At 44.8% G+C, this 21,344-nt stretch overlaps 1 protein-coding gene across 1 annotated transcript in view; it reads left to right on the top strand.

Moving 5' to 3' along the window:
- The first annotated feature begins 1,143 nt into the window (after positions 1 to 1,143).
- Positions 1,144 to 21,344, top strand: part of LOC141085294 (B-cell receptor CD22-like) — a 72,561-nt gene continuing 52,360 nt past the window's right edge. Inside the window, exon 1 of the mRNA XM_073570573.1 lies at positions 1,144 to 1,204. The gene's annotated coding sequence lies outside the window, so the exon portion shown is untranslated. The remainder of the gene's footprint in view (positions 1,205 to 21,344) is intronic.

Below are 21,344 nucleotides of genomic sequence, written 5' to 3'. Positions count from 1 at the left end.
AGTGATTTGAACTTTTATATTTTGTTTATTTTTTAATATTTTTAAAAACTTTTTTTTTACTTTATGCATGCTGCAATAGTCTCCATGGGAGACTAGAAGCTGCAGTTGTCTGATCGACTCTGCTACATACAGGCAATGATCAGATCGCCTGTGTGTAGCAGAAATGCTCACTTGCTATGAGTACTGACCATGGGGTGGCGCTCATAGCAATCTGTCAATGACAACTATAGAGGTCTCCTGGAGACCTCTGGTTGTCATGCCAGCGCATAGGTGGCACGCGATCAGCACAAGTTAAATGCCACTGTCAGAGAATTACAGTGGCATTTATCTAGTTAACAGCCATGGTTAGATCGCAATTCCACCCGTGGCTGTTGCGGGCACATGTGATCTGTACAGATCAGCTGTCATGTGCCCGGAAAGGTGTGGGCTCAGCTTCGGAGCCCGCACCAAACAGTGGAGTCCGACATCGGCGTACTATTACGCCCGATGATGGAAAGGGGTTAAAAGTATAGAAGTTGGGGTCCCCATTGACTTCTATTGGTTCAGGTTTGAGGTCAAGTTCGGCATTGACTTTGGATGTAGAACCGTACTTTCAACTACAGCTGGGCCGAAGCTTATGTACCCGAACATCCACAGGTCTGCTCAGCTCTACCAGTAAAATAAATATCACACATCTTATTTCTTGAGTTTAGAACATAGAATTAAACTCTTTTTGGATGATAGAATTATCATTTTTAAGTTGCTTTGTTCTGCAAACACTGCACATTAATGTTTGAAGGAGGAAAAGCAGCAAGGTGCAATGTCCTCAGACCTGACACGCTGAGGTCAATAGAAGAATATCATTACCCCATATGATAAATTCACCAATTACAGCAGAGGTCTCAAGCTGCATTCCTCAAGGGCCGCAAATAGGTCATGTTTTCAGGATTTCCTTGTATTGCACAGGTGATAATATAATCACTTGCACAGATAATGATTCCAGCACCTTGTGTAATACTTAGGAAATCTTGAAAACACGCATTGTTTGTGACCCTCGAGGAATGCCGTTTGAGACCCATGAATTACAGAAACATTAAAAGTGTTACACATTGTCAGGAAGTAACTAACACAATTCACTTCCCCAAATAACTAGTAGATAACGTTCATGGTTGTGTTTTGCCTCATTCTGCTGCTTTCTGAGATGTCACTGTAGAAGATCCAGCACGTAAGTAATTATCCAATATAATTCATTTATGCAATGAAATCAGTGATATTCACCAGCTGCATCCCCCTCCTCTCCCCTCCACCCCTCTAGTCTTTTATTTTCTATACTATTATTTTGTCTTTGGTTTAGGTTGCAGGCAAGTAAAGGGGAACTGGAGATTGTTCTAAGATATTATACAGACATTTATATGTTCCTATTCCTGATTTAAGTAAAAAATAAATAGAAAACTATGTATTATATACCAACATGATTGTGGCTGTGTGTCACAATGTAATGTAATGTATGCTATTGGAATTTGTGCCCTTCCGAAGGATAAATTGCCAATATCCATGTGTCGTAGATCACCGATCCAGCATTCAGGAGACTAACTCAATAGATATAGATGTCTGAATATTTGTTAGTTTTGCCATTTGTTTTATCTGTAGATAAGGTTCAATACTAAAGTATCAGCATGATATCTTACTGGAGACCAACATCGCGGTAAATGAGGTGTAAGGATTCTCTGTGTGGCCAACAGCACCCAACAGGAACACTCACATTGCTGATTGTGGTGGTACTACGTAATGCTGGCAATAGTTTCTCTTAAAACGTCAACATATAAATTCAAAACTTAAGGCAATTGCTTCATTTTGCTGGTAGTAATACTGTAACACAATATGTAAGGCTGGAAAAGGATAAATGCTGAGCCTGTTCTACTGCAATGTTTCATAGTTTCATCGTTTTTAAGGTTGTAGGTAGACTTACATCCATCGAGTTTAGCATTTTTAGCCAAGAATAAGGAAAAATGCCATGGGGCAGACATTTAGAGCTCCATATTATGAGAAATATTCCTTCCTGACTCCATATATGGCAATCAGACTTGTTCCCTGGATCAATGTCCTATCACAGAATATAGTGCCCATAGTCTGTAATATTATACTTACCAAGAAAGTCATCCAGACCCTTCTTGAATTTTAGTAGCGAATCAACCATTACAACATCATTTTGTCACAGTTCCACCCCTCAGTGTGTCTGGGACACAGTTATTGACAGCTCACCCATCCAATCAGATACAGGGGCATGCCAAGGTGTCAGTGTGTTGATTGACAGCTCGACTATCCAATATGAGCCTGGGAGGCTCTGGTTTTCCCCAAGTGTACATTATCCCAGGTGATTGCGATGCTACTTAACAGAGCTGTTTCTCCCAGATGTCTGCCAGACTTACATTCAGCTAAGTGTGGTTTGTTTCCTCTCTGCCTTGAGTTCTGTATCTTAATCATTTGTTGCCTGACCTTGGACCTCATTCTGACCATCCATCTGTTTAACCACTTCTGCTCTGATCCGCTATTTTCCTAGTTTTCTGATCTTGGAACGTTACCTGACTACGCTTTTGTCTCTTTTCTCTGTTTATGATGTACCCTCCTGGCATCTGACCTTGACCCCTTGACTATTCTGACTCATGGATTGGCCATGAGAAGTGCCTAGAGTCACACATTTGGAAGATAATTTCATAGTCTTACTGCTTTTACAGTAAAGAATCTGCTCCTGTAAGTAAGTGTGATTAAACATTATTTTTTATAGATGTGGCCACACTAGTGCTGTGTATAGACACAAAACTATGTTCTCGTCGTGAACATCTCTGCTTATTTATGTTGATCCAGAAGAAAGCAAGAAATGTCACAAAGTTCTTCCTTCCTCCATATATCAAAAATTATTATTACATTTTCCAATTTCTTATTTGTAATATTATTATTAGACTAGCACTCGGACTGTTTAGTGTGAGCATGGGTTGAGGTCCCACTGTGCTGTGGACTGAAGAGAGCCTGGAAGAGCGTGACTAAGTGCCTCCTCAAGACTGACCCCAGATGCACGTTGTAATGTATAATAATTAGATTTGTCGCAAGCCAGACTTATGGGACTTGGAGGGTGGAGACAAGAGGGATGAGAAGGGAAGTTTCAGTTTCACTTCTGGTAGCATGGGAATGCAAGTGTTATGCTGTGTGCTGGAGGACGAAGAATAAAACATATTTAAAGTTTAATACCTTGAATTCTTCATAACGTGTGGTTATTACAACTGGCGACGAGGATGGGATATAATCACCTACTGCTGTGAGTACAGACTCTATTTTACCGCTTCACACGCCAGCACCACTGAGAGACTCTATCATGGCTGACTACTTGCACACATTCTCACAGTTTGATATGACTGATGTCATTAATCTCTCCCATAACTGGAGAAAATGGCTAAACAGATTTGAGAATTTCCTAGAAGCCATGGACATAAAGGAGGAGAAAAGAAAGAGAGCTTTGCTCCTGCATTGTGCAGGCACAGGAGTCTATGACATATACAGTACGTTACCTGCAGCAGAAACAGACACATACAGCAACTGCACTAAAGCTCTCACTGGCTACTTCAACCCCAAACAGAACATCAGATATGAAAGATATAAATTCAGGATTGCCAAGCAGCTTCCAGAAGAGTCCATAGACACTTATGTCACACGGCTGAAAGAGTTAGCACATGGATGTGCCTTTACAGATGTAGATGATGAAATCCTAACTCAAATAATTGTCACCTGCTCGTCTAATAACTTAAGGCGTAAGGCTCTGCAGCAGGATATCTCTCTACATGATTTGCTCAAAATGGCCCGTGCTATAGAAATAGCAGATCATCAGGCTACCGTAATGGAGAATGGGGATAAATTACATGTGCATAATCTCAAACAGAAAAATTTACCAGACAAACAAGCCCAGAAACAGAAGAAATGTTATAGATGTGGACAGGATTTCCCTCACCACCAGAACAAATGTCCAGCTATGGGACAAACCTGCAGTAAATGTGGAAAAGGGAATCATTTTGCAGCTGTTTGCAAATCAGCGCACTACAAGCCTCCGCTGCCTATGACAAAATCTGCAGATGTAAAGGTGATAAATCAGGACACAGAAGAAATGTCTGCGACTGAGAACTATGTGTTCACTACCTCTGTCACTGGTTCAGTACAGTCTCCCTGTGTTACACTCTCAATCTGCAACACTGACATTACCTTTACAATAGATACAGGAGCTTCAGTGGATATCATAGATGGCACTCCATATGAACAATTGAAAACAAGGCCAGTCTTACAACAAGTGCAGACTAAAATCTTTCCTTATGGATCTAAAACACCTCTAGCTATAATGGGACAATTTGATGCTGAAATTGGATATAAAGAAAACAGGCAGAAAACCACTTTCCACACATTACAAGGATCGGGAGGATGTCTTCTCAGCTATCACACTGCCTTGGAGCTAGGGCTCATCCAGATTATTCATACCATAACTGACCCTGCGGATATGGATGTACAAACTATGGTGAACAGCTTTCCCTCCCTATTTAGTGGTTTGGGAAAACTAAAGGACTCTCAAGTACACCTTCATGTGGATGACAATGTTCGTCCAGTAGCCCAGCCTCACAGGCGTATTCCATTTCACCTGAGACAGAAGGTAGAAAAGGAACTCCAATTGCTCATGGATGAGGACGTTATTGAAACTGTTACTGGTCCCACTCCGTGGGTCTCTCCACTTGTGGTAGTTCCAAAACCAAAGACTCCTGATCAAGTGAGACTGTGTGTTGACATGCGCCTGCCCAACACCGCTATCCAGAGGGAAAGACATATCTCACCTACGATTGATGACATTATTCATTTATTAAATGGAGCCACCGTCTTTTCAAAGCTCGACCTCAATAAGGGATATCATCAATTAGAACTGAGTCCAGAATCCCGATATTTGACCACATTTTCCACCCATGTTGGCCTCAGAAGATACAAAAGATTGACTTTTGGAGTCTGCTCAGCAGCAGAAATTTTTCAGGATGCAATAAGGAGTGTCATTCAACACATCCCAAATGCCTTTAATTACAGTGATGACATATTGGTTTTTGGTAAAACTCAAGCTGAGCATAATCGTGCTCTATATGCTATCTTTGAATGCCTGCTTTCTGCTGGACTCACTTTAAACAAAGAGAAGTGCGAGTTTGACAAGGGTTCATTAGAATTCTATGGTCACATCTTCTCGGCAAAAGGAGTACAACCCGACCCCAAGAAAGTGGAAGCTATCAGAACAGCCTCAATTCCACAGGATGCTAGTGAAGTGCGTTCTTTCCTTGGAATGGCAAGTTACTGTGCTAGATATATTCCGAATTTTTCAACAATCAGCAATCCACTACGGGAACTTACAAAACAAAGTTGTATTTTTCAATGGTCTCAAGGCTGTCAGGCCTCTTTTGAAACAATTAAAAATGAACTCTGCTCGACAACCACTATGGCTTATTTTGATCCAGCTCTTCGAACTGAACTGATTGTGGACGCCAGTCCCGTGGGACTGGGTGCTATTCTAGCGCAATACAAGGATAACAATCAAAATCCTCACATCATTTCTTATGCAATTAAGAGCTTAACAAACACTGAAAGAAAATATTCTCAACCTGAAAAAGAAAGCTTGGCAGTTGTCTGGGGATGTGAACACTTTCACTTATTTCTCTATGGAGCTCCCTTCACCATTGTCACAGATCATCAAGCACTTCTTACAATTTTTGGAAACCCCAGAGCTAAAATGCCTGCACGAATTGAACGATGGGGCCTATGTCTACAGGACTACAACTATAAAATTGTTCACAAACCTGGAAAATACAGCAATCCGGCTGATTATCTTTCAAGACATCCTACTAATGATGATATACCTGTGCATTCCTCCATTGAAGAATACCTACGTTTTGTTACAGATCATGCCATGCCAAAAGCACTTTCTCTTGATCAATTTATAAATGAAACAACAAAAGACAAGACACTCTGTGCCCTAATACAAATCATCCAAAATCGAAGGTGGCATGAAATTCAAAAAGAAAAATTTCCTGATTCTGAGATTAATCTGAAAGAGTTAAAACTATTCTCAAACGTACGTGAGGAATTATCAGTCACTGAAGAACACCTCATTCTTCGAGGTACCAAACTAGTTGTACCTAAGACTTTGCGTAACTTAGTCATACAGATAGCACATGAAGGTCATTTAGGAATTGTTGGCACAAAGAAGTTACTCAGAGAAAAAGTGTGGTTCCCAAATATGGATCACTTGGTGGAAGAAAAGATTAGACGCTGTTCTACTTGTCAATTAATCACTCCATCATCAAACTTAGAGCCATTACAAATGTCTCCGTTACCCACTGCTGTCTGGGAGGAAGTGGCAGTCGATATATATGGACCATTGCCAAATGGCCAATACATTCTCGTAACAATTGATGAATATTCTCGATACCCTGTTATTTCATTTATCTCTTCAACATCTGCTAATAATGTCATACCAGAGCTGGACGACATTTTCTCGGCATATGGTATTCCAAAAGTGGTCAAAACAGACAATGGACCTCCATTCAATGGACATGTGTTTACACAATTTTCTGAATACTTGGGATTCAATCACAGGAAAATCACACCTTGCTGGCCGCAAGCCAATGGAATTGTGGAACGTTTTATGCGCACTCTGGGGAAACGTATCAAGGCAGCGAGTCTGGAGCACATCCCACTAAAACAGTCATTACACAAATTCATGCGTAATTACCGCAATACGCCACACTCCACTACTAATGCTGCTCCAGCTCATTTAATGTTCAGCAGAACCCTGCGTATACGTCTCCCTGATGTGACCAGCCATCCCCGACCGAGTGACTCCTCAGTGAGATCCACAGATTTCTCCAACAAACAAGCCATGAAACGTTATGCAGACAGAAGGCGAAGGACACAGTCAAGTGCCATCGAAAGAGGGGATGTCGTGGTGGTACGTCAAAGACCAACCAACAAGACCTCACCTGTATATGGTCCTGCAAAATATTATGTTACCAAAAGGAAAGGCAGCATGATCACAGCTGAACGAGATGGACACTCCATAACGCGAAATTCTTCATATTTTAAAGTCATACCGCAGAATGATGACAATGAACTCTCTTTGGTGGAAGATTTGGTATCTGATGGTGGAGAGGACCAACAAGAGGTAGCTGGTCCATCAATAATGAACCCTCTCAATGAGCCCAGACGTTATCCTACACGAGAGAGAAGAGCTCCATCGAGGCTTATTGAAGAAGTGTAACTACAGTTTTGTTTGTTTGTTTTTTTTTTCTTTGTAGTTTGTTTCTCTGGTTTTAGAATTGAACAAATAAGACAAAACGGACATATGATTTTTTTGGACGTTTTCATGTTGTTGCATTTATCAGTAATATAGATTATTTAAAAAAAAAAAAAAAGGGGATGATGTAATGTATAATAATTAGATCTGTCTCTTTAAGCAAGCCAGACTTATGGGACTTGGAGGGTGGAGACAAGAGGGATGAGAAGGGAAGTTTCAGTTTCACTCCTGGTAGCATGGGAATGCAAGTGTTATGCTGTGTGCTGGAGGACGAAGAATAAAACATATTTAAAGTTTAATACCTTGAATTCTTCATAACGTGTGGTTATTACACACGTCAACTGACAGTACCGCGATCTGAGTAGAGACTGGGGAGGCATGACCATGTGCTACACCAGGACTGAGCTCGGTCACATGGCAGCTGAACCCTCAATGAGATATGACGGTGCTAGTGGAAATGACTGCTATACAGGTAGGCAGGTGTCAGTTCAGACTGGAGGCAGGAACAGGCATTTTCCTGGCAACTCAGCAGATACGCAAACACACTGAAAGAGAATTTTGCTCAGGCACCCTCCAGCAAGTGGCGGTGACTTAAGTGCCAAATGTCTCTCATCAATAGGCTGGGGACAGGGGTGGACACTGACAGCTTGGGGCCCCTGTCCAAGAAATATGTCTCGCCCCCCCCTCCCTGCCTGGCATATCTCTTATGATGAGGGGAATCTGGCTATTGAACCCCAGAGCTTCAGGCTCTGAGCAACAGGCCAGATTGCCCTCATTAATGCCGCTCTGCAAGCAGGGACGTACTTAGAGTACACACGGCACCATAGCAAAAGTACTATTTGGGCCCCCCACACCTCAAAAAATCGATTTATTTATATTTGGTTACTGAGATGGAGACATTTATCTCCATTAGTATTCAGTTCTGCTGTGCCCAACCATGTATATGATATATTCTATGTCTGGTATCTATAACATCTGATATCTGATAAAGGGTTATTCCCCAAATAAATCAAGTTATCCCCAGTCCCAATGATAAGGGATTACTTATTGACTTTTGGGGGACTGACAACTGGGACCCCCAGCAGTCCTGAGTACAGGACTGCAGCTCAGCCATAAATAGATTGGAGGGGGGCATGCCTTCTGCTCTATTCATTGTCTATGGAACTGATGGAAACAGCCGAGCGAAGCGCTCAGCATCTCTATAGATGATGGAGAGAGCAGAAGACGAGAATGCACAACTCTGGTTCATTTAGGACGATACTGCAGATCCCTATTCTCAGATTCTCGGAGGGCAGTGGTTGGATCCTATGGATCAGAGATAATTTGATTATTTGGTGAATAACCCTTTAAAGAGCCTGGTTGATTTTCCTATTCTTTGCAATTACATAAGTCCTAAAGAGGTCACTATATTTACCGCCCTTCCTAATACCATAAATATCCGAAAGAAAATGGAAGAATAAGGCGTATCACAAGAAGAGTAAATGCAATAAATTTTATTAATGCCCATATAGCATAAACAAAAGGAGAAGAGACATACAGGTGTGAACACCACCCAGTTATAATGCACAAATTAGAAGGGGCTGCATGAAAATGACATATGTAAAAGTAGAAAAAATGCACATATGCAAGATGAAGCACATCAGCAGTAATGTAACATAAGCGCATGTGCGCGACAGAGCTCCTAAAAAAACCTTTAAAAAAAAGGGAGAAAATAAATGGACAGGGTAACACCTTTAATTAGGTGTATCCCAAAAGGCGTATGCCTAAAAGTATGCACGTCCAAAATAAAGACAGTAATCCGTTTATACTGAAAAAGGAGCAATTACCACAATGATGTGCTGCAAAGGGCAATCAAATTAAGTGCTACATGCATACCTAAGTGCAATGTGCCTAATACATCCAGTATTCACAGAAATATCACAAATCAGCAGAAAGTATATGTACATGGGGTACACAGAGTGAATACACGGATGTATGAATATCTATTCTGGCGTGTGTGTTTTAATGCATCACTTACTTGCACCAAAGCCCGCTCTAATATAATCCAGATGTTAGCGGTGATAAAAATCATATAAAATATTTGCGCAAGAGCCTTTATCCATGATAACCCACACACTAGCGCATTAAGTATGAGCACAAATGATTGCACATTACCTGCCTGCATAACAGCCCATATTCAGAATAATAAACTATAGGCAAAGTGCCATGTGCATACCTGAGGGTAAAGGAACCCACAGTCCTCCATTCAGGTCAGGCTGCTGCGTGTCCTGCTCAGCATAGACGTCGGTCCCAGCATCTTGCTCAAGCTAGTGGTGTATGCTTGGCTACTGCTCGCTCTCCAGCCAAGCCCTTAGTAACCGGTGATATTCTGGTGCAGTCAGGCACTCTGGAGTCTAAGTCCAAAGATCACCGTACTGAGCATGTCGGTGAGGTGGCGTTTTCTCATTGGAGGTCGAACGTCAGCTGCTTTGGTGATGTTGCAGCTCCGGATTTTTCCACAGGCAAGGTCCTGTCCGATTGGACATGAGCCTAGTGTATAAAAAACTCTCAGAGGCGCACACTAGTGCGCTAGTATTACATGTGTTATGGTGTGAGTGTGGATACTCTACCAAACTGTCTGTATGCTGTGAGAGTCTGTCTGGCCTTGGGACGGAACACGTTGGCAGGCAGTTGGCATCAGTGGGGGAAATTAGCTCTTGACTTAGCACCTGTTTCCTACATGTGTGCGGTTAGCACAGTGGAGTTATAGGCCAAGTTCAACCCTTAGTCAGGGTATTATATCTAGCGTTATTGAAGTTTCACGTGCTATCCCTGTGATGTTTAACAGGGTATTGCACTTAGTATTCTTTTCTTCTGTTCCTATCTGAGGAGCAATAGAGCTTGGAACTCTGTGCCCTGTTCACACTGAGTGGCATTATTTCTGTGTGTACAAGCATTCGCTCGCTGTATTCCTGCTTACTAGCAGCAGTTATACATCTCTGCACGGTGGACCCCGGGTTGCAATTGCACTATATTATACATTTTTATTTATTGCAATCCGCCAACCTTAACACCAATTCTTTACCTACTTTTGATTTGTTAATTCTGCCTCTCAAAGATCGCAGTTAGGCTCGGTGCACATTTATCCTGAGCTCTACGCTGAGCACTTACACCAGGGTTTCCATATAAATCTCTAAAATACAAGATTCAGACGAAATATCTCATGTAAGATTCCCTATAATCAGGCTGATGAAACCAATGTGCACACTGTCTGACCTGCGATCTGGCATTGTCCATCTTTTTAGGAGTTCATAAAAGCGCAGTCGGCCACAGTTTTTTTGCAATTCTGAAAAGAAGGACAATTCTAAACAAAAGCCAGAAGGAGTCCAAAATAATTCTGCTGCCTCGTTATAGTGAATGGATCCCTCGGGGGTTTCATCTGAATCATGTCATACAGAGATTTAGATGGAAACTCCAAAGTGCTCAGGATAAATGTGATGGAAAATGTTATGGAAAATGTTCCCAAGCTTCAACTCAATCCACAGAAAAGAACGCCCTCACTCAGGTCTGTCATCTGTTATCGGAAATATAGGTGGCTTCTGTGGTGCCCCTGAGGGTCCAGTCGCCACAGAGGTACTGCACCTCACCCAGAGTTGTGGTATCCCACAACCAGGTAAGGTGCATGCACCTGACCAGATTCCAACACCCACACCCCACAGACCCCTTTATGGCTCCATGCTTGGAAAACGAAGAGTGCTGTTAGGTGGGCGGAGCTTAGCTTAGAGCGGGAGCAGGATAGAAAGTGAGATCAGATCCCTGTGAGGGAGGGAAAGCAGAAGGTCATGTCTGCAGCAGCTGTACTGCTTAGAGGCTGCTAGACGGATTGGAACACAAGGGAAGCTCCCTAGGAAATAAGGTTCTTCTGCGACACGGCTGGAGCGAACTTCCCGTGGGTCCCTTATCCATGCTGACTACAGGTCAGGTGGAGGAAGAAACTTGTCACAAAGGGAACGGCCCCTAGTCTAGATCGCATTCTTCAGGATGCCACTAGCAAGCCGACAGCTTTAGTTACTTTATGGACCATCGTCCCTACCACAGTTAGTCCGACTGGAAAGGCGCTATATAGAATCACAGAAACGGTGAGGCGTTGTCTGACAGGATTCGCAGCAGCTGGCCCAGAACGACAACTGTGAAGTGCTGGAGTGAAAGGAAGGAGTTTTAACAGCAAATTGTTTGGTAACGACCAGGAAAGGCACACACTGACTGGGAAAGCTGAAAAGGTGCATTTCATCTTATCTGGAAGTTGGCTGGACTCCTCACCTGTAGGACACAGCACCAATGTGGGCCTCTGTATCGCGAGCAGAACTGTGAGTAAAGCCCATTGAACTACATGCACTGTGTCCTCCGCATTCTTTCTGCGCCACTCGTCCAGCACTGCTACATCTCCCTTCTACAACACCTCACTGTCTACCAACTGATCTCTACTGCCTTGGGACTACAGCTCTACCTGTGGAGGGCTTCAACATCTCAGCTGCACCCAACATCTGCCCCAGAGAAGCAACACTGCAGCGCTGGTCAATCTGACCAGAAACCTGTCATGGTCCAGTCCGGAGTTTATCTTCTGCTGTCTTCACTCCGGACTGGTCATGCGGGGGTTAATCTCCTCAGCCTCGTTCTGGAGCTAGCTGGGCTATTTCAATCCCTCACAGCCTGCTGACCAGTGTTAGTGATAGCTCAAGCTTGCAGTTTAGAGCCGCTGACCCTGGTACCCTGGTGATCCTCCTGCCTTTGACTGATATTCATGTGTATGACCCGGACTGTTTTCTGACCCCGTCTCTTGGTATTCGTCTCTGCTGTTACGTTCCCTCTCTGGCATCTGACTCCCTGGCTTGTACCCCGACCACGTATTTCGTCTCACATTTTGGACCCCGTGCTCATGTTCTGGCTTTCTGACTCTCGGCTTTGGTATTTTGACTACGTGTATTGCTGCTCCTTCTGGTACGTCTGCTCCTGTTAGTTTCTGACTCGGTTCGTCTGACTATTCTCTCTCGTTACCTGTGGCACCTGTGCTGTTGCTCAGGGTTGCTGCTCTTAGTGTATAACCTCTCTTCCCTCACCAGCTCCCCCTGGTGGAGGTTTCACTACAAAACCACAGGTGGCATCATGAATCACTTCATAAAAGTTATCCCCTTTCGACTCAACCCCTTTTATATGACCTCCTGAGGCCACGGACTGGGTCACTGCCACTGTGACATTTCCCATTGAAGTTAATAGGCTCAGTACCGAGTATCCCACAGCCTCTGGGGCACATCACTTCCACGTTACTGGTAGCGCAAAGGCTCTGGAAAAGTGCTATGGCTCTTCGCTCCCCAAAAGAAATCCAGCAAATTTTGTAATCCTAAATACAAATGCCCCTTCCCTTCTGAGCTCCAGTGTGTCTAAACCACATTTAGCATTCACGTGTTTGGCATTTCTGCAGTGATTACATCCTGCGTAATTTACAGGTACGTGTCTCCAGAAGCACGAGCTGGGCATAATGTACTGGGCACTACAATGTACTGGGCACTATAATGTAGTAGGCATTACAATGTACTGGGCACTACAATGGCAGATTTGCAATATTCACATCACAACATCCATTGCTCATTTCTTGAAAACACCAATGGAGTGAAAATCATCACTATACCTAGATAAATTCCCAGAGGGGTGCAATTTCCAAAATGGGGTTAAGTGAGATGAGGTTATACTCTTATGGCACTATGTATATGAAATCTGCAAACTTTTCTATTATAACATGTTCTCCAAGAGTTCAATAACACACCTTCCCTCTTGAGTCTAACTGTGTGGCTAAGCAGTACAGTACAGCAACATATGGAGTATTTCCATTTTCAGCAGAAATTGTGGAGCAAAATTTAGTGCCATTTTTACCTATTTTAGCTCATACAAAATACTTATCTTTGTAATAATCTCTTTTCTATCTAACCTCTTCAAGCACCATCCATTTTAATTCGGAAGGCCTATGTTTTTGTTCCCAAAAATGTCTTGCTACTGTCATTTCACCAAATTTTTTATTATCAATTGTTTTTATTTTTTCCTCCTCATTTTTTTCTGGCCTCATCAGTTTTGCACCAAAAATTCTAATTTTAGTGCGATGTTCAGTAAGTTGCACCGTTACACTACGGGACGTTTGGCCCACATATCCCAATCCACATGGGCATTTTAAAAAGTATACAATTTGTTGTTCCGTTTTCTGTTTTGTATGGACTGTAGCCAGTTGGTGAGAGCAACTGCTATATGGCTATATACTGTAGATGTGGGACTTTAGTATTAAATAAGCCACTTTTTCAATGTTTAGCAGTCATGTGGGAAATGTCATTTTTTAACTGTCTTTTGTGCTATATCTATCTGATTTAAAGGAATAAAATTTTAAAGTTTTAAAATTGAGAAATTTTCTGAATTTTTTACAAACTTTAATGTGTCATGAAAAAACAATCTCAGAATCCGTGGGATCCATTAAAGTATTCCAGAGCTATTAGCTTTTAAAGTGACAGTGGCCAGAATTGTAACATTTAGCGTGGTCAGGAAGGTGAAAACAGGCTCAGGGGTGAACAGGTTAAAAGAACAGAAACAAGTATGTATGAACCTTATTATTTGTATCTAGTTGTAATACTGATTTTCATATTTAGTAAAGTGTATTAATAGTTTTAATATTTATTTTAATGTTAAGAAACCAACCCTATTACAGAAGTTGTCAGGTCCAAATTGATAAGTCTGCAGTCACTCTGTGTGATTGCAGACTTATGAATCCCCCCAGCCAGGATCGGTCTGGCCTGGCAGGGTATCGGGGAAATCCCCGATGGGCCCTTGACTAGGGGAAGGAGAGGAGGAGAAGAGAAAGAAAAAAAAGGTCTGTGATTTTTAGGGGTGCGGGCCCTTTAAAAGCGCAGGCAGAGTCTGTGCAGGGACGTGCACACACAGAGGTCATTACCTGAACCGCCGCAGCGCACATCCCGATCAATAAGAGTGTGCGCCCATTGTCACCGGTGATGTCATGCGATGTGTGCACACATTTACCGCCTCTGCTAAGTCGGCAGCCATTTTTCCTGTACCTGCAGAGGATGAGGAGGAGGACACTGCACCGGTGCTGGCAGCTCAGGAAGGAAAGAGGTATCTTTTTTTTCTTTTTCTTGTCCTCTCTGTGTGCATGAAGCCAGGTTAGATACACATGGGGGGGCCAGGCTGGAGACACATATGGGGGCCAGGCAGGAGACACATATAGGGGGGCCAGGCTGGAGACACATATAGGGGTGCCAGGCTGGAGACACATAAGGGAGGCCAGGCTGGAGACACATATGGGGGTCTAGATAGGAGACACATATGGGGGGGCAGGCTGGAGGCACATATGGGGGCCAGGATGGATATATGAGGAGGCAGGACAAGGCGCCAGGATGAATACATATGGCAGAGCAGGACAATGGACAAGGAAGGATTTATGGGGGCCAAGATATATTGATGGGGTCCAGGATGCAAATATATGGGAGAACCAGGAAGCACATATACGGTAGAGCCAGTGTGCATATATATATATATACATATATATATATATATATGGGCCAGGATGGATTTATGGGGGGTGGGGCAGGACAAGGGACCAGGATGCATATATAAGGCAGACCAGGATGGATATATGAGGGTGCCAGGATGGATATATGGGAGGGCAGGACAAGGGACAAGGATGGATATATGGGGAGCCAGGATGCATACATATGTGTGGCCAGGATGCATATATATATGGCAGGCCAGGATGCATATATGGGGGATCCAGGATGCATATATGGGGGGGCCAGAATGGATATATGGGGGGCAGGATTAATATATATGGAGAAAGGCCAGGAGGATACATATGGGGGTGCCAAGTTGCATATATGGGGGGCAGGACAAGAGACCAGGGAGCATATATATGGGGGGGCAGGATGGATATGTGGGGGAGCCAGGACAAGGGTCCAGGAAGGGACATATGATTACCAGTATGAATAGCTGGGAGGGCAGGATGGATATCTGTGGCCAGGCTGGACAAGGGACACAGGGTACCATGCTGGGGTATATTATGAAATAAAGGGGGCCAGGCTGGGGCATATTATAAAATATAGGGGGCCAGGCTGGGCAAGATTATAAAATAAAGGAGGCCAGGATGAGGTACTAAACTACTGTTTGAGGACCAGAATGAGGAACATGCTATATTAGTTTATGGTGACAAGTGGGGAACATAATTTTTTTTAGGGTCCAAGTAGGTATATTATTACTACTGTCATACAATTTACTTTTTATGAAACTATTTTCCACTACGTTGCTTTTTTTCTTCATCTGACATAGTGTAGAAGTCAGGGAAAAGTGGGGAAAGTGATCTGGAAGTGATCAGCTATTGATGACTGTGTTATTTTTATTTCGTGAGTCAGTGCTCCATTCACCTGGAGTTGCTGGCCACACGATTTCACTCCGAGTGGGCCAAGGTAGGGTTTATTATTATTATTATTATTATTATTATTTATTTATATAGCACCATTGGTTCCATGGTGCTGTACATGAGAAGGGGTTACATACAGATTACAGATATCACAGCAAACAAACTAACAATCAGAGACTGATACAGAGGGGAGAGAGGACCCTGCCCTTTCGGGCTTATCATCTCCCTCCTGTCGGACAGGGCCCTGGAGTGGGCCACCCTGCTGTGGGAGCGCGGGGATCCCCTGGTACAGAATGCCACCCATTTCCTGGTCACTCTGAAGCAGGTGTTCCTGGGTCCTCGGGTCACGTACGATACCGCTGTTCAGTTGCTGGCTTTAACCCAGGGTTCGTCTCTGGTCAGCCAGTATGCCATCCTCTTCAGAACTCTTACCTCAGAGCTGGAGTGGCCAGATAAGGTTCTCATACCTGCATTCTGGAGAGGCCTGGCTGATCATTTCAAAGACGCCCTGGGAGGTGCCCACCACTTTAGAGGAGCTCATTACGGTCTCTACCCGAATTGACATTCACTTCACTGAGCGAGGGCTGGAGCGCTCCAAGTCCCGCCAACGATATAAGTTGGCTCCTAATTTTGCTAGACCACTGGAACCTCCCGGTCAGCCCCCCAAACCTCCAGAGGCCATGGAGGTGTCCCGCATTGGGTCCAGGGCCCGGTCCGTGCGGGTACCTCCATCCTGCTTCTGCTGTCGGCAGACTGGGCACCTTGCTAACCAGTGCCCACAGCACTCGGGAAACGCTCCCGTCTAGTGGTTATCGGAGGGGGCCTACTAGACACCGCGACTTTCTCCTCCAAGCTCCTGTTTAAAGGGGTGTTAGAGTTTAATTCTTCCACTCTGATTGTGGAGGTTTGCGTGGACTCTGGGGCGGAGGGCAATTTCATGTCATCTGCCTTCACTCAACAACACGCAATCCCCCTGCTCTTACTACCTCAACCAGTCACCATCAGAGTGGTGAATGGGGAGACACTCCCGTCCCAAATCGCCCACCAGACAGCTCCACTGAGACTCTCTTTGTCTCCTCATCAGGAGATGCTGTCTCCTTGTTATGCCTGTAGGGATCGACCAGGTCCTCCTAGGGGTTCCCTGGCTAGGATCTCACTCTCCTCACATAGAGTGGTCTTCGGGAAAAATCCTCGGTTGGGGCAAGTCCTGCGAGGGTAGGTGTCTGAGGGACTGCGTACAGGTCGCTACTTCTGAGGTTCCTGCAGATCTCTCCTCGCTTCCCAAGCCATATCAGCAGTATACAGACGTGCTCTCCAAGAAGGCGGCAGAGACCCTGCCGCCGCACCGCCCTTACGACTGTCCTATTGACCTCTTGCCCGGTGATGAGCCTCCCCAGGGTCGAGTATATCACCTATCTCTCCCAGAGATAGAGGCCATGTCTCAGTATATCAGGGAGAATCTGGCAAGAGGATTCATTAGGAAGTCGGTGTCTCCGGCGGGAGTGGGATTCTTCTTTGTCCAAAAGAAGAATGGAGAATTACGTTCATGCATCGATTACAGGGGCCTTAACGCCATAACCGTTAAGAACAAGTATCCTCTGCCCCTGATATCGGAGCTGTTTGATAGGCTACGGGGAGCGAGAGTGTTTACTAAGCTCGATCTGCGGGGAGCCTATAACCTGATTCTCATCCGTGAGGGGGACGAATGGAAGACGGCTTTTAACACCAGAGACGGGCACTATGAATACCTGGTGATGCCATTCGGGCTATGTAATGCTCCAGCCGTCTTCCTAGACTTTGTGAACGACATCTTCCGGGATATGCTTACCACCTCGGTAGTAGTCTATCTGGACGATATTCTCATTTACTTTCCAGACCTTGACTCCCACCGGAGAGATGTTCGCAAAGTTTTTGATCTCCTGCGGGCCAACTCTCTTTATGCCAAATTGAAGAAATGTGTGTTTGAGCAGGAGTCCTTGCCTTTCCTGGGCTACATCTTCTCAGCCTAGGGTTTCTCCATGGATCCTGCCAAGCTACAGGCAGTGATGGATTGGCAGGAACCCCATTCTCTCAAAGCAGTGCAGCGCTTTATGGGGTTCATAAATTACTATCGCCAATTCATTCCCCATTTCTCATCTTTGGTAGCGCCCTTGGTAGCCCTCACCAAGAAGGGTGCAAATCCCAAACTGTGGTCGGAGACTGTCTCCAAGGCCTTTGCCTCCATTAAGTCCCACTTTGCTAGCGCTCCCATTCTACATCGCCCTGATGTAGATAAGCCCTTCATCCTGGAGGTGGATGCCTCCTCCGTTGGTGCTGGAGCGGTCCTGTTTCAGAAGGACTCGCAAGGTTGGAAGCACCCATGCTTCTTCTTCTCTAAGACCTTCACACCGGCGTAGAAGAATTATTCCATCAGGGACAGGGAGTTGTTAGCAATGAAGCCGGCCTTCTCAGAGTGGAGACACCTCCTGGAGGGGGCTCGCCACCCATTCCAGGTGTTCACCGACCACAAAAATTTGGTCTATTTACAGACAGCCCAGCGCCTGAATTCTCACCAGGCCAGATGGTCCTTGTTCTTCTCCCGATTCCATTTCACACTGCATTTTCTCTCCGGGGAGAAGAATGTCCGGGCCGATGCTCTTTTTCGCTCCGTGGTGTCATCGGAGGAGGAGGAGCCTCGGCTGATAGTCCCATCAGAGAGCCCGAGGACCGTGGCTCCAGTTGCTCTCGAGTCTGTACCTCTGGACAAGACTTTGGTCCCTGCCTATCTGTGACCGGAGGTCCTCTCTTGGGCTCATTCATCCAGGGTGGGTGGCCACTTCGGGATCAAACGAACCTCTGAACTCCTGGCAAGGATGTACTGGTGACTGCATATGGTCAGGGACTATATTCCGGCGTGTGTCTTTTGCGCCCAGAATCGGCCCTCTCGGCAGCAGCCCGCTGGGTTACTCTATCCTCTGCCGGTTGTGGACAGGCCCTGGGAGATGGTCGGTATGGACTTTGTGGTGGGTCTGCCCAAGTCCAGCGGCAGCACTGTCATTTGGGTGATCACTAGTGTTGAGCATTCCGATACTGAAAATATCGGGTATCGGCCAATATTCGTTGTATCGGAATTCCGATACCGAGTACCGATATTTTTTCAATATCGGATATCGGAATCGGAAGTTCCCATAATGCAATGAGCCACTGTTGTGGCTCTGATTGGCTGCCGAAATGACGTCATCATGATGCGCGGTCTGTGCACATCATGATGCGCCGTCAGTTTGGGCCTTCCGTGGGGTCTGTGCCGACTGCCCAGGGGTCTGTGCCGGCCTGCCGGTGGTCTGTGCCGTCTGTCCGGGGGTCTGTGCGGACTGCCGGGGGTCTGTACCGGCCTGCCGGTGGTCTGTGCCGACTGTCCGAGGGTCTGTGCAGACTGCCGGGGGTCTGTGCCGGCCTGCCGGTGGTCTGTGCTGACTGTCCGGGGGTCTGTGCGGACTGCCGGGGGTCTGTACCGGCCTGCCGGGGGTCTGTGCCGGCCTGCCGGTGGTCTGTGCCGACTGTCCGGGGGTCTGTGCAGGCTGCGGGGGTCTGTGCAGGCATCGTCCGATGGGACTACAAGTCCCATCGGGTGATGCCTGCTACCATGACGGTGATTGACACATTAGCCAATGATGGGACAGTAGTAGTCCCATCATCTGGCTAATGTGTTGAATGTAAAAAAAAAAACATACTACATACATACTACATACATGCAACATACATGCAACATACATACTACATACATGCTACATACATACTACATATATACTACATGCATGCAACATACATACATACAACATATATACTACATGCATGCAACATACATACTACATATATACCACATGTATGCAACGTGCATGCTACATATATACCACATATATACTACATGCATGCAACATACATATATACTACATGCAACATGCATACTACATATATACTACATGCATGCAACATACATACATACTACATATACAGTATACCACATGCATGCAACATGCATACTACATATATACCACATATATACTACATGCATGCAACATACATACAACATATATACCACATATATACTACATGCATGCAACATACATATATACTACATATATACTACATGCAACATACAGTGGGGCAAAAAAGTATTTAGTCAGTCAGCAATAGTGCAAGTTCCACCACTTAAAAAGATGAGAGGCGTCTGTAATTTACATCATAGGTAGACCTCAACTATGGGAGACAAACTGAGAAAAAAAATCCAGAAAATCACATTGTCTGTTTTTTTTTCCTTTTATTTGCATATTATGGTGGAAAATAAGTATTTGGTCAGAAACAAAATTTCATCTCAATACTTTGTGATATATCCTTTGTTGGCAATGACAGAGGTCAAACGTTTTCTGTAAGTCTTCACAAGGTTGCCACACACTGTTGTTGGTATGTTGGCCCATTCCTCCATGCAGATCTCCTCTAGAGCAGTGATGTTTTTGGCTTTTCGCTTAGCAACACGGACTTTCAACTCCCTCCAAAGGTTTTCTATAGGGTTGAGATCTGGAGACTGGCTAGGCCACTCCAGGACCTTGAAATGCTTCTTACGAAGCCACTCCTTCATTGCCCTGGCGGTGTGCTTTGGATCATTGTCATGTTGAAAGACCCAGCCACGTTTCATCATCAATGCCCTTGCTGATGGAAGGAGGTTTGCACTCAAAATCTCACGATACATGGCCCCATTCATTCTTTCATGTACCCGGATCAGTCGTCCTGGCCCCTTTGCAGAGAAACAGCCCCAAAGCATGATGTTTCCACCACCATGCTTTGCAGTAGCTGTGGTGTTTGATGGATGCAACTCAGTATTCTTTTTCCTCCAAACACGACAAGTTGTGTTTCTACCAAACAGTTCCAGTTTGGTTTCATCAGACCATAGGACATTCTCCCAAAACTCCTCTGGATCATCCAAATGCTCTCTAGCAAACTTCAGACGGGCCCGGACATGTACAGGCTTAAGCAGTGGGACACGTCTGGCACTGCAGGATCTAAGTCCATGGTGGCGTAGTGTGTTACTTATGGTAGGCCTTGTTACATTGGTCCCAGCTCTCTGCAGTTCATTCACTAGGTCCCCCCGCGTGGTTCTGGGATTTTTGCTCACCGTTCTTGTGATCATTCTGACCCCACGGGGTGGTATTTTGCGTGGAGCACCAGATCGAGGGAGATTATCAGTGGTCTTGTATGTCTTCCATTTTCTAATTATTGCTCCCACAGTTGATTTCTTCACTCCAAGCTGGTTGGCTATTGCAGATTCAGTCTTCCCAGCCTGGTGCAGGGCTACAATTTTGTTTCTGGTGTCCTTTGACAGCTCTTTGGTCTTCACCATAGTGGAGTTTGGAGTCAGACTGTTTGAGGGTGTGTACAGGTGTCTTTTTATACTGATAACAAGTTTAAACAGGTGCCATTACTACAGGTAATGAGTGGAGGAAAGAGGAGACTCTTAAAGAAGAAGTTACAGGTCTGTGAGAGCCAGAAATCTTGATTGCTTGTTTCTGACCAAATACTTATTTTCCA

Source organism: Dendrobates tinctorius, unplaced genomic scaffold (assembly GCF_039654945.1).
Source record: "Dendrobates tinctorius isolate UK_male_01 unplaced genomic scaffold, ASM3965494v1 ptg000028l, whole genome shotgun sequence".
In the NCBI taxonomy this organism is placed as follows: Eukaryota; Metazoa; Chordata; class Amphibia; order Anura; family Dendrobatidae; genus Dendrobates; species Dendrobates tinctorius.
Note: the sequence above shows the minus strand (reverse complement) of the source record. Positions and strands in the feature narration are given on the sequence as shown.